Below are 13,265 nucleotides of genomic sequence, written 5' to 3'. Positions count from 1 at the left end.
GAGACACACAGAAAATAAACACAGAACAGAGACACCACCATAAAATGGGGAGAAGGAGGGGAGTAAAGGCCATAGGAGACTTGCTCTTTGCCTCCTTTGCAGCCTTGGAAGCTATTTGTTGGAAAATCTGCATGTGCTTGGGTGCTTGTGACGGTGGTAGGGTGTGCATGTGTGCAGGGAGCCTAGTATGCTCTGTTTCCTGTTGTCTGAACCCATCCCCGGGGCCATATCTGAGTCTAGACTCGGAGACATGGAAAGGAGGGAGGGGGTGCCTTTCTCATTTTCTGTTGCTTTCCTCTGTCTGTAAATGTTTTTACCTCCTTTATGACTTCTTCTTTCTACCTGTCTTTCTATGTCACTGCTTTTCATTCTGTCTCTGTCCTTGTCTCTTCTCTTGTGTCTGTGATTTATGTTTCTCCTCCTGAATTGACAGTCTGGCAGTCTGGAGACTTCTGTCTGTCTGCAAGGCCAGCTCCTCAGGCTCCATCCTTCCAAGTCCAGGCTGGGCTGTGATACAGAAGCACTCCTCATCCTGGTCACCAGAGGACACCTAGAGCTCTAGTCCAGGGGTTCACATAGCTGCCCCCACAGACATCCCCCCTAAGCACATCCCGTATGGACAGCCTTGGGAAAAGGTCCTAAGAGAGAGAAGGTTGCCATGCCAAAGATGGAGATGAGGTAGGAAATCACTCTTCTGCACTGTGGCACTGGAAGGGGAAGGAGAATTGTCTCAGGTCCCTGCCTTCTGAACAATTACAACTACCTTCGTTGCCTTGCTGCCTGGAAAATGGCAATTCTGGCTTCTCATTGACCTCTACCCACTTGCTCAGCCTCATCTCCAGCTGCTGTCCCTTTCATCTCATCAACTGGCTCAGAGCAGATCCCTGAATGGCTCAGAATGCTCACCTCTGTCTGGACTTTGGCATGCGTTCTTCCTATGGCCTAGAACAGCCTTCTCCCAACCCCACCCCTCACTACATATAAATTTCAACTTCAACATTGTTCCCTTGAGGAAAACTTCTCTGGCCTATAGGGTCAGTGCCCCTGATGTAACCTCCTGGAGGTCCCCGAGCTTCTCATTACCTTCTTACACAATTGTGATTCCCCTAATTGACTTATCTAATCTGTTGGCTTCCAGAATACAGACATCTTGACTTTCTGCCTGCCATTGTTCTCGATGTTTACCACAATGTGTGACTTTATATGAGCTTCAACAAGTGAGAAATAATATGAAGAGAGGACTCAAAAGACAAACTTTCTCTGGGCTACCTGATCTGGCTACTTATCTTCAGTTTCTTCTCAATTTATGATGATCATACTTGGCTTCAAAGAAAAATGGTCTTCCCGGGACTCGTTCCAGCAGATGTGACCTCCCCTCAGCAGCCCAGTGAGTCCATGACTGTAAGAAGCCAAATGGTTTCTCTTCCCTCCCAGCACCCGGATTCTGAGGTTCTAGGCCGCTGTGACACAGTCATTCTCCTCTCCCCAAGATTCTGTGACAATGACTGACCCAATAGCACTCCCTGCTGGCAGGACTTCTTGACTCCTTTTGGTTTTTTTCTCTCTTGAAGGACAAAGGGAGGTCTGTAGGTAATCTCCAATTATTCAGTCACTTAAAATGGAAACCTAAAGTTCATATTTATATAAACTGTCTACTGTCTACCAGACTCTGTCCTAAACATGAAGTGTATAAGCTCAGTAGAATATAGTTCAGATACCCAAAGCTCTTCCAATTCAGTATAGAGACAATAAACAGTGTCAATCTTATGTTATGAAAATCACATAAATGTAAACCCAGGGTGCCATGGGAATACATGGTGCCAGGTTTGGTATCAGAAATGTTTTATGGAAGGAGTATTTTTTTTGAGATTTAGCTGGCATTGGAGAAAGAAAGTGGGGCATAAAGTTGTGTCTGAAAGGGTGTTCCACTGAGCAGCACAGACTAGGTGTGAGGGAAGCCCAGTGTGGCAGGACAGAGTGGGGAGAAAGAAGAAGAGGTCCAGTAAGCTACAGAAGCAGGTAGAGGCTGTATTGATGAGGGCATGAGAAAGAGTTTGGACTTTATCCTGAGGGCGGTGGGAGCCCTCAAGGGGTTTCTAAATGGGAGAATCAAGGAGTCTTTGGGGGGACAAGGACTCTTATTCATTTTGATATTTCCATCACCTAGCTCAGCAAACACACACACACACACACACACACACACACACACACACACACCTCCTAGGGCCCTTTGTGCTGGCCGGGACACTTCCCCAGGGGCGCTTGTTTAGTGCCCTCACCTCCTCCTGGTCTTCACTTGTATGTTACTTTCTAAATGATGTGTTATATTCTCATCTTCCCATTTAAAATTCTGGTCTGCCATCCTTTCCCTCACTCCAATCACCTCTATGTGGTTCTATTTTCTTTCCCTCAGGAGTATTTTTCACATCCATGCCATATACCATGCACACAGGGTGCTATACATACAATGTACTATGCATACAATGCAATGTACTTATTCTGTTTTTGTCTCTTGTCTTTCTTTTCTTACTGAAATTAGTCGTCTCCGAAAGGATAAAGTTGTCTTTTCTACTGACACATCTTATGCTCCCAATAATCTGGTTCATGACACTAGGAACTGAAACAATATTAGTTGAATGTGTAAATGATGATAGTTACTCTGTGGATCATGATTTGTCTGCCCTAACTCCAAGTTTCACTTGTCAAGTTAAGGAACTCATTTCTTATGTCTGTTCTCGAAGCATCTTCCCAACTAGCAGAATGTGCCCTAGTGCAGGGGGCTAATTTGGTGGTGAAAAAAAACTGAGGCCGCAGGCAGGAACTAACAGCGCAAACATCACAAATCTTCATGGTGTCTCACTCCCAGGTTCCCAGCCTGAGACCTTGCTTTCTGCAGGTCTTCTCTGATAGTTTCTATTATTACATAATCACTGGGTTCTAAACCCCAAAGGTAGAAAGGATACACAGTGCAATTTCCCCTGTTACCAATTCCTTCAGTCAGCAGTGATCAGCTTCTCAAATAGACTTTCAAGGATATTTTATGTGCAAAAAAGGCACACACAAACTTACATATCTTTGCCTCTTTTAGCAAAATAAGAGAAACTCCATACTGTTTTGCTTATTTTTTTCCCTACAACATATGTTGCAGATCATTCCATTTCAGTACATGTAGAATTTCTTCATCATTGCTCAGTCTGAACAATGGTCCAGAGACACATGGTAGTTCCCAGTCTGGGCTCTTGCAAAGGATGCTGGAGTGAAGTTGTTTCCTGGAGAGTATGGGAAAGGGCCTATGGTTCCCTAAGTGCAATCGTTGGCTCAAAGATAAAGCTGAGAGATACTGTCAAATTTTCTTCTATGGAAGATTTTACCAATTTACATAGCTCTTCTCAGTGTATGAAACTGCATATTTCCTCACTAACTCATCAGCACAATGTATTATTAAAAATGCTCTGTTGTCTTGCTATTTGATAGGTTAAAAATGGTATCTCAGAGTAGTTTTGAGTTTTCCTTAATAAGTCAGCTTGATTTTCTATTATTTGGCTTAGGATCCACAGTATTTCTTTTTCTGGAAACTGCCTGGTCAGACAATTTACTTGATATTTAATTGGATTATTGCTCATTCTATTATTGATTTCTGGTGTTCATACTATTATATTACTATGTACTATTCATTCCAAAATTGGGCTGTGATATCTAAAATTTCTTCTAGTGTGTTTCTTGACTTTTGACTTTGATTTTGACCACCTGGACAATATTAATTTTTATGTAAATGGTTTTTAAATTTTTATGTAGTTTCTGATTGTTGTCTTATAATCATAACACTGAGCTCCATTTTGAAATTATATATGAATAGTCTCAGAGTTTCTCAAAAAATAATTTTTAATGTTTTGGTCTTTTAAGAACTGCCCTTAGTAAAATAAGAGGCTTTTTCTTCATGGCTACCCAGTTGTGACAACACCATTTATTGACTAGTTGATCTTTTCTTCATAGATTTGAGGGTATGTTTATCATATAGTAACTTTATCTATAGATTCAGCCCCTTGCTCTGAACTTCCCATGTGCTCTATTGATCTGTTTATTTATGGTTCAGTGCCAACTAGATAACACCTCTGTACTATATTATAATGTTTGGTAGAGCTTCTCCCTACAAATTAGTCTTATTTTTAGAATTTTCCTGGACATTTTTGTGTTTATTATGCCTCTGTGTTTATATTATTTTAAAGTACTTTTATTGGACAGTAGCATGCATACATTGAGAATATAGCTCAGTTAATTTCCCAAAGTAAACACATCTGCATGAACTCTACCCCGTCAAGAAATAGAGCTTATTCCCTGCACAGATTCTGCATTACACAATTCCAAGAAATTGGAAGGCTAGATTAGCAAGGCTAGAGCTGGCAAAGGCCAAAATATCACTGACAGGTAGAATGGAGAGGCTCTGTGTTTGAGTTCTCCAATTCTGTTGCTGTGGACAGACTGCCACAAGGGCAGCATGTTATCTGTTTGTTGGGTTCAGGAGCTCCCTTCTGGGAATGGGGCCAGTTGTCCTAGGATCCCAGCATCTGCCTTTCCTTTGTCCACCACACTGAATATCATTCATCTCAAATACTTCTGAGTGCTCCAACAGGCTAAACCGAACCGCATGTGTCATAGTGCCCTCCTGCAGGCTTAGACTTAGGTGACTGTGTGTTTTCCAGGGAACAGAACTTTCAGCGTAAGGATTCAATTTTTTCCCTCTCCAGAGTTTGTGTCTCTGCTTAAGGGACCTTTTGGGCACCTTTGGGCATTTGCCACATTTCCAATATTGTATAAAGACTGAATTGAAACACAATTAGTAAATTGTTTTCTTTGTGTAGAACTGTAAACAAAAACCAATGTGCTTGCTGTGCAAAAAAGCTTTTAGGCAAGTCCCCTGGCTCCTCTTTCCACCATCCTGATTGCTGTCCCTAAACCATGCATACATTCTGGAGCCACCCTGGGCCCACTTAGTGAATTCTTTGTCTCTGGCATCAGTGGGTATCAAGATTGAGACAGGTGCAGGGCCATTTCTGTTCCACGAAATCCTGAATAGTCCATGAACAATACACATCAGTTTGTTGTGGTGTATAGCAGGCCAGGATGGTATCCTCAGGGATACTTCCTGAGTCCCACTATGTGAAGGGAAGCAAAATCAAAGCTGCAGCCTTTAACTCAAGCCCATAACTGTCCCCTGCTCTGATCTGGAGAGACCTCCTCTCTGTCATGATTTGCTTTCAGAAAGATGAAGTATCACATCCTTTTCACAACCCCACTCTGATATCTTGGGTCCAAACTGCAATTAGGAAAATTATTCCTTAAGGTAACTGCGGTTTATCCCTTTTCTCCTCAACCCAGTAAGCCTCACCAATAGCAAGAGTTCAGGAGGCCTTTCAGGTCATACATAGAATAAGAATGCTCAAGGAATTTGTAGCTGTACATTATTGTGGCAAAGTCTAGTTTAAGGCTTGGCTTTCCTGTCCCTGGTCGAAGATTCAGCCAGCCTTACGGCCCTGAAATGTGAGTGGTATTTCCTCTTTAGTTGATTTACTGTTGTATGAGTTCCAACTATTGTCCCCAGCAAACAGTCCTTCCAGGACAGTGATGCCATCTATTTGTCAGAGAAACAGAAGTCTCTGTGGCACTATGAGTGCATGTGTGAGTATGTGTGTATGTATGAGTGTGTGACTGTGGGTGTCTGTGAGAAAGTGTGTACACCAGTATGCCAGTTATCCATTTATCACCTCTCAGCTCCAAGTGCACCCTTTTGTATAAGCTCTGTGATACAATGCAGTTCCCTTGAACACGTCTCCTTTGAACTGAGTGGATGGCAAATCTTCTCCATAGAAGGTGCTGGAGAGATGCTGCAAAAGGGAGAAGCTTCCTGTAGTTTTCCCCCTCTGGGGAGATCCAGGCAGGTACAGGTGAGTGTGAGGATATCTGATGACATCTGTCCCAACCGTAGGCTCAGATTTGGATTCCTCTGCCACCTTGCAGCCTTCCTGTGAGGGCAACCTTTTTACAGGCCTCTCAACACTGAGAATAAAGTTCTCAGAGTGTCTATGTGAGTGTGGGGCAGGGGTTGTCCACACAGCTGGTGCTCCCTCCCTAAGCCTCTCTATTGCTGGTTGTTCTGAAGGCCTTCTGCCCCAAGGTGACCCACACTTCCTCTTACACACATGCTACCCTGGGTTCCTGATGTCTTCCGCTTCATTTCATCCCGCACCTGGGAAGGTGACCTATGTACACAGAAACTTCAGACCAGCTCCAGGTTGGCTAAACCAGAGCATTCTGCTGGTTGATGGCTGAACCACTCCTTTCTGAGCACATGGTCACTTTCTAGGTTTGTGCTTCTGTAAGTACTCTCCCTCAGCCTTTTCCTTGTAGGTACCTTTTCTCTTAGTATTTTTAATAATTCTTGTATTAAACCTCCATTGTCTAACCTACTGGTTGGCTTATTTCTCCTGATTGCACCCACTACTACAGTCAAATAGCATGAACTCAAAGCTCACTTTTATAACTTACCAACTCTGACCTGGAACAAACTGCTTAGCCTCAGATTTCTACGCTATAAAATGAAGACAGTGCTCTTTCATAGAGTTGTTATGAGGGGTAGGTAACAGAGAATGTTGGCATAGGGTTAGCAAGCATTGCTAGATTTGCCAGTTAATGGGAGGGAAGCACCAACAGAAAGAAAAAAAAATAGGTCAGATAAGTAAAATTAGCCAGAAAAGTAAAATAAACCAGAAAAATGCCACATAGAACAAAAGGCAAGGAGAAATGTGAACATGCATACATCAAGCAAAATAACAAAGCAGATTCAATAGTCAACGTTCCCTGACTTTAGAAAATAACATTTTATACAGTACCTTACAAGTTAGAAGCAAATTTCAAATATATTATTTTTTAATAAATTTATTTTTTATTGGTGTCCAATTTACCAACATACAGAATAACACCCAGTGCTCATCCCATCAAGGGCCCCCTGCAGTGCCCGTCACCCATTCACCCCCACCCCCCGCCCTCCTCCCCTTCCACCACCCCTAGTTCGTTTCCCAGAGTTAGGAGTCTTTATGTTCTGTCTCCCTTTCTGATATTTCCCACACATTTCTTCTCCCTTCCCTTATATTCCCTTTCACTATTATTTATATTCCCCAAATAAATGAAAACATATAATGTTTGTCCTTCTCCGATTGACTTACTTCACTCAGCATAATACCCTCCGGGTCCATCCACGTTGAAGCAAATGGTGGGTATTTGTCATTTCTAATGGCTGAGGAATATTCCACTGTACACATAAACCACATCTTCTTTATCCATTAATCTTTCGGTGGACCCGAGGCTCCTTCCACAGTTTGGCTATTGTGGACATTGCTGCTATAGACATTGGGGTGCAGGTGTCCCGGCGTTTCATTGCATCTGAATCTCTGGGGTAAATCCCTAACAGTGCAATTGCTGGGTCGTAGGGCAGGTCTATTTTTAACTCTTTGAGGAACCTCCACACAGTTTTCCAGAGTGGCTGCACCAGTTCACATTCCCACCAACAGTGCAAGAGGGTTCCCCTTTCTCCGCATCCTCTCCAACATTTGTGGTTTCCTGCCTTGTTAATTTTCCCCATTCTCACTGGTGTGAGGTGGTATCTCATTGTGGTTTTGATTTGTATTTCCCTGATGGCAAGTGATGCAGAGCATTTTCTCATGTGCATGTTGCCCATGTCTATGTCTTCCTCTGTGAGATTTCTCTTCATGTCTTTTGCCCATTTCATGATTGGATTGTTTGTTTTTTTGCTGTTGAGTTTAATAAGTTCTTTATAGATCTTGGACACTAGCCCTTTGTCTGATACGTCATTTGCAAATATCTTCTCCCATTCTGTAGGTTGTTTTTGAGTTTTGTTGACTGTATCCTTTGCTGTGCAAAAGCTTCTTATCTTGATGAAGTCCCAATAGTTCATTTTTGCTTTTGTTTCTTTTGCCTTCGTGGATGTATCTTGCAAGAAGTTACTATGGCCGAGTTCAAAAAGGGTGTTGCCTGTGTTCTCCTCTAGGATTTTGATGGAATCTTGTCTCCCATTTAGATCTTTCATCCATTTTGAGTTTATCTTTGTGTATGGTGCAAGAGAGTGGTCTAGTTTCATTCTTCTGCATGTGGATGACCAATTTTCCCAGCACCATTTATTGAAGAGACTGTCTTTCTTCCAGTGGATCGTCTTTCCTCCTTTATCGAATATTAGTTGACCATAAAGTTCAGGGTCCACTTCTGGGTTCTCTATTCTGTTCCATTGATCTATGTGTCTGTTTTTGTGCCAGTACCACACTGTCTTGATGACCACAGCTTTGTAGTACAACCTGAAATCTGGCATTGTGATGCCCCCAGATATGGTTTTCTTTTTTAAAATTCCCCTGGCTATTCGGGGTCTTTTCTGGTTCCACACAAATCTTAAAATAATTTGTTCTAAGTCTCTGAAGAAAGTCCATGGTATTTTGATAGGGATTGCATTAAACGTGTAAACTGCCCTGGGCAACATTGACATTTTCACAATATTAAATCTGCCAATCCATGAGCATGGAATATTTTTCCATCTCTTTGTGTCTTCCTCAATTTCTTTCAGAAGTGTTCTATAGTTTTTAGGGCATAGATCCTTTACCTCTTTGGTTAGGTTTATTCCTAGGTATCTTATGCTTTTGGGTGCAATTGTAAATGGGATTGACTCCTTAATTTCTCTTTCCTCAGTCTCATTGTTAGTGTATAGAAATGCTACTGATTTCTGGGCATTGATTTTGTATCCTGCCACGCTACCAAATTGCTGTATGAGTTCTAGCAATCTTGGGGTGGAGTCTTTTGGGTTTTCTATGTAGAGTATCATGTCATCGGCGAAGAGGGAGAGTTTGACTTCTTCTTTGCCAATCTGAATGCCTTTTATTTCTTTTTGTTGCCTGATTGCTGAGGCTAGGACTTCTAGCTCTATGATAAATAGCAGTGGTGAGAGTTCATCCCTGTCTTGTTCCTGATCTTAGGGGAAAGGCTCCCAGTGCTTCCCCATTGAGGGTGATATTTGCTGTGGGCTTTTCGTAGATGGCTTTTAAGATGTTGAGAAATGTTCCCTCTATCCCTACACTCTGAAGAGTTTTGATCAGGAATGGATGCTGTATTTTGTCAAATGCTTTCTCTGCATCTAATGAGAGGATCATATGGTTTTTGGTTTTTCTCTTGCTGATATGATGAATCACACTGATTGTTTTACGAGTGTTGAACTAGCCTAGTGTCCCGGGGATAAATCCTACTTGGTCATGGTGAATAATTTTCTTAATGTACTGTTGGATCCTATTGGCTAGTATCTTGTTGAGAATTTTTGCATCCATGTTCATCAGGATATTGATCTGTAATTCTCCTTTTTGGTGGGGCCTTTGTCTGGTTTTGGAATTAAGTTGATGCTGGCCTCATAGAACGAATTTGGAAGTACTCCATCTCTTTCTATCTTTCCAAACAGCTTTAGTAGAATAGGTATGATTTCTTCTTTAAACGTTTGATAGAATTCCCCTGGGAAGCCATCTGGCCCTGGACTCTTGTGTCTTGGGAGGTTTTTGATGACTGCTTCAATTTCCTCCTTGGTTATTGGCCTGTTCAGGTTTTCTATTTCTTCCAGTTTTGGTCGTTTGTGGCTTTCCAGGAATGCGTCCATTTCTTCTAGATTGCCTAATTTATTGGTGTATAGCTGTTCATAATATGTTTTTAAAATTGTTTGTATTTCCTTGGTGTTGGTAGTGATCTCTCCTTTCTCATTCATGATTTTATTAATTTGAGTCTTCTCTCTCTTCTTTTTAATAAGGTTGGCTAATGGTTTGTCTATCTTATTAATTCTTTCAAAGAACCAACTCCTGGTTCTATTGATCTGTTCCACAGTTCTTCTGGTCTCAATTTCGTTGAGTTCTGCTCGAATCTTTATTAACTCTCTTCTTCTGCTGGGTGTAGGATATATTTGCTGTTTTTTCTCTAGCTCCTTTATGTGTAAGGTTAGCTTTTGTATTTGAGTTCTTTCCAGTAGTTGAATGGATGCTCTATTGCGATGTATTTCCCCCTCAGGACTGCTTTTGCTGCATCCCAAAGATTTTGAACGGTTGTATCTTCATTCTCATTAGTTTCCATGAATGTTTTTAATTCCTCCTTAATTTCCTGGTTGACCCTTTCATCTTTTAGCAGGATGGTCCTTAACCTCCACGTGTTTGAGGTCCTTCCAAACTTCTTGTTGTGATTTAGTTTTAATTTCAAGGCATTATGGTCTGAGAATATGCAGGGACGATCCCAATCATTTGGTGTAGGTTCAGACCCTATTTGTGACCCAGTATGTGGTCTATTCTGGAGAAAGTTCCATGTGCACTTGAGAAGTATGTGTATTCAGTTGAGTTTGGATGTAAAGTTCTGTAGATATCTGTGAAATCTATCTGGTCCAGTGTATCATTTAAAGCTCTCGTTTCTTTGGAGATGTTGTGCTTAGAAGACCTATTGAGTATAGAAAGAGCTAGATTGAAGTCACCAAGTATAAGTGTATTATTATCTAAGTATTTCTTCACTTTGGTTATTAATTGATTGATATATTTGGCAGCTCCCACATTCAGGGAGTATATAATGAGGATTGTTAAGTCCTCTTGTTGGATAGATCCTTTAAGTATGATATAGTGTCCCTCTTCATCTCTCACTACAGTCTTCGGGGTAAATTTTAGTTTATCTGATATAAGGATGGCTACCCCTGCTTTCTTTTGAGGACCATTTGAATGGTACATGGTTCTCCAACATTTTATTTTCAGGCTGTAGGTGTCCTTCTCTCCAAAATGAGTCTCTTGTAGACAGCAAATAGATGGGTCCTGCTTTTTTATCCAGTCTGAAACCCTGCGCCTTTTGATGGGGTCATTAAGCCCGTTCACGTTCAGAGTTACTATTGACAGATATGAGTTTAGTGTCATCATGATATCTATTCAGTCCTTGTTTTTGTGGATTGTTCCACTGAACTTCTTCTTAAAGGGGAATTTCAAGAGTCCCCCTTAAAATTTCTTGCAGAGCTGGTTTGGAGGTCACATATTCTTTCAGTTCCTGCCTGTTTTGGAAGCTCTTTATCTCTCCTTCCATAAAGTATTCTTGGTTGCATGTTCTTCTCATTTAGGACCCTGAATATATCCTGCCAGCCCTTTCTGGCCTGCCAGGTCTCTGTGGAGAGATCTGCTGTTACCCTAATACTCCTCCCCATAAAAGTCAGGGATTTCTTGTCTCTTGCTGCTTTAAGGATCTTCTCTTTATCTTTGGAATTTGCAAGCTTAACTATTAATTTTTTAAAAAATTTTTATTTATTTATGATAGTCAGAGAGAGAGAGAGAGAGAGAGAGAGAGGCAGAGAAATAGGCAGGGGGAGAAGCAGGCTCCATGCACTGAGAGCCCAACGTGGGATTCGATCCCAGGCCTCCGGGATCGCACTCTGAGCCAAAGGCGGGCGCTAAACTGCTGCGCCATCCAGGGATCCCCAAGCTTAACTATTAAATGTCGAGGTGTTGAACGGTTTTTATTGATTTTAGGGGGGGATCTCTCTATTTCCTGGATCTGAATGCCTGTTTCCGTTCCCAGATTAGGAAAGTTTTCAGCAATGATTTGTTCAAATATATATTCTGGCCCTCTGTCCCTTTTGGCGCCCTTGGGAACCCCAATTAAACGTAGGTTTTTCTTCCTTAGGCTGTCGTTCCCTTAATCTATCTTCATGGTCTTTTAATTCTTTGTCTCTTTTTTCCTCAGTTTCCCTCTTTGCCATCAACTTGTCTTCTATGTCACTCACTCGTTCTTCCACCTCCATTAACCCTCGTCGTTAGGACTTCTAGTTTGGATGGCATCTCATTCAATTGATTTTTAATTTCTGCCTGATTGGATCTAAATTCTGCAGTCATGAAGTCTCTTGAGTCCTTTTTGCTTTTTTCTAGAGCCACCAGTAGCTGTAGAATAGTGCTTTTGAATTGGCTTTCTGACACTGAATTGTAATCCAGATATTGTAACTCTGTGGGAGAGAGGGCTGTTTCTGATTCTTTCTTTTGAGGTGAGGTTTTCCTTCTAGTCATTTTGCTCAGTGCAGAGTGGCCAAAAACAAGTTGTATTGGGAAAAGGAGAAAAAGAGAGGAGAGAAAGAAGGAAAGAAAAGAGAAAAAGAAAAAAGAAAAAAAGGAAGAAGAAAAAAAGGAGAAGAAAAAGAGAAAGAAAAAGAAAGAAAGGGGAAAAAGGGGGTGGGGGAAGCAAACAAATCAAAAAGCATTAAAAAAAAAAAACACGGCAAGTATCTTCTGAATCTGTAGACTTTAAGTCCCTTGACTTCCCCTGGAACTGGTCCGTCCAGCTGGTCTTCTGGGGGAGGGGCCTGCTGTGCTGATTTTCAGGTGTTAGCACTTGGGGGAGCTGCTCTGCCCCTGCCTGCTGCAGGGCTCAGCGGGGGTTGTTTACCCCGTGGGGCCCCAGGAGGAACAGCCGCAGTGGCTATGGCAGCTCTGGAAGCCTGGATTCAGCCTCCCCAGGAACTACGGGGCTCTCCGTCCTCAGGGCCTGGAGGCTCCGGGGCGGGGCCGCTGATCTGCTCAGCTCGGGGCAGGAGCGTCCTCGCTGTCCTGGGCCCTCCCGGCCTCTGCCTGTCCCGGGGGAGGCCGGATCCTGGGCTGTGTCCCGGCGCCCTGTGCTCCGGGGCCTGCGCTGTTGGATTCGCGCTCCCGCCCCGCAGCCCCCTCCGCAGAGCCGCCGCCCGAGCCCCTCCGAGCTGCTCCGGCCCCGCCGTGCGCGCTGCAGCCCTTAGGGAGCTCGGCGCACTCTCCCGGGGCGCAGGTGTCTGTTAGTGTCCCCGGGAGCCCGAGGGCATCCCCGCCCTCCTGGGTCCTGCTCCACCTCCCTGCGAGCCCCTTTCTCCCGGGAAGGTTGGTGCAGCTCCTGCTCCTCCGGGACGGGGCTCTCCTGTCCTGGGGACACTCGCCCCGGCCTCAGCCCGGCTCCTCGCGGGGCCCCTCCCCCTCGGAGGCCTTTTGTTCCTTTATTTCTTTTTCCCCGTCTTCCTAGCTGATAGAAGCGCGAACTCTTCTCACTGTAGCGTTCCAGGTGGTCTCTCTTTAAATCTCAGGCCGAATTGGTAGATTTTCAGGATAATTTGAAGGTTATCCAGGTAATTTGGTGGGGACAGGTGATTTGGGGACCCTACTCTTCTGCCATCTTGCCCCTCCTCCCATATTATATCATTT

Source organism: Nyctereutes procyonoides, unplaced genomic scaffold (assembly GCF_905146905.1).
Source record: "Nyctereutes procyonoides isolate TBG_1078 unplaced genomic scaffold, NYPRO_anot_genome, whole genome shotgun sequence".
In the NCBI taxonomy this organism is placed as follows: Eukaryota; Metazoa; Chordata; class Mammalia; order Carnivora; family Canidae; genus Nyctereutes; species Nyctereutes procyonoides.
This window is presented reverse-complemented; position numbering follows the sequence as displayed.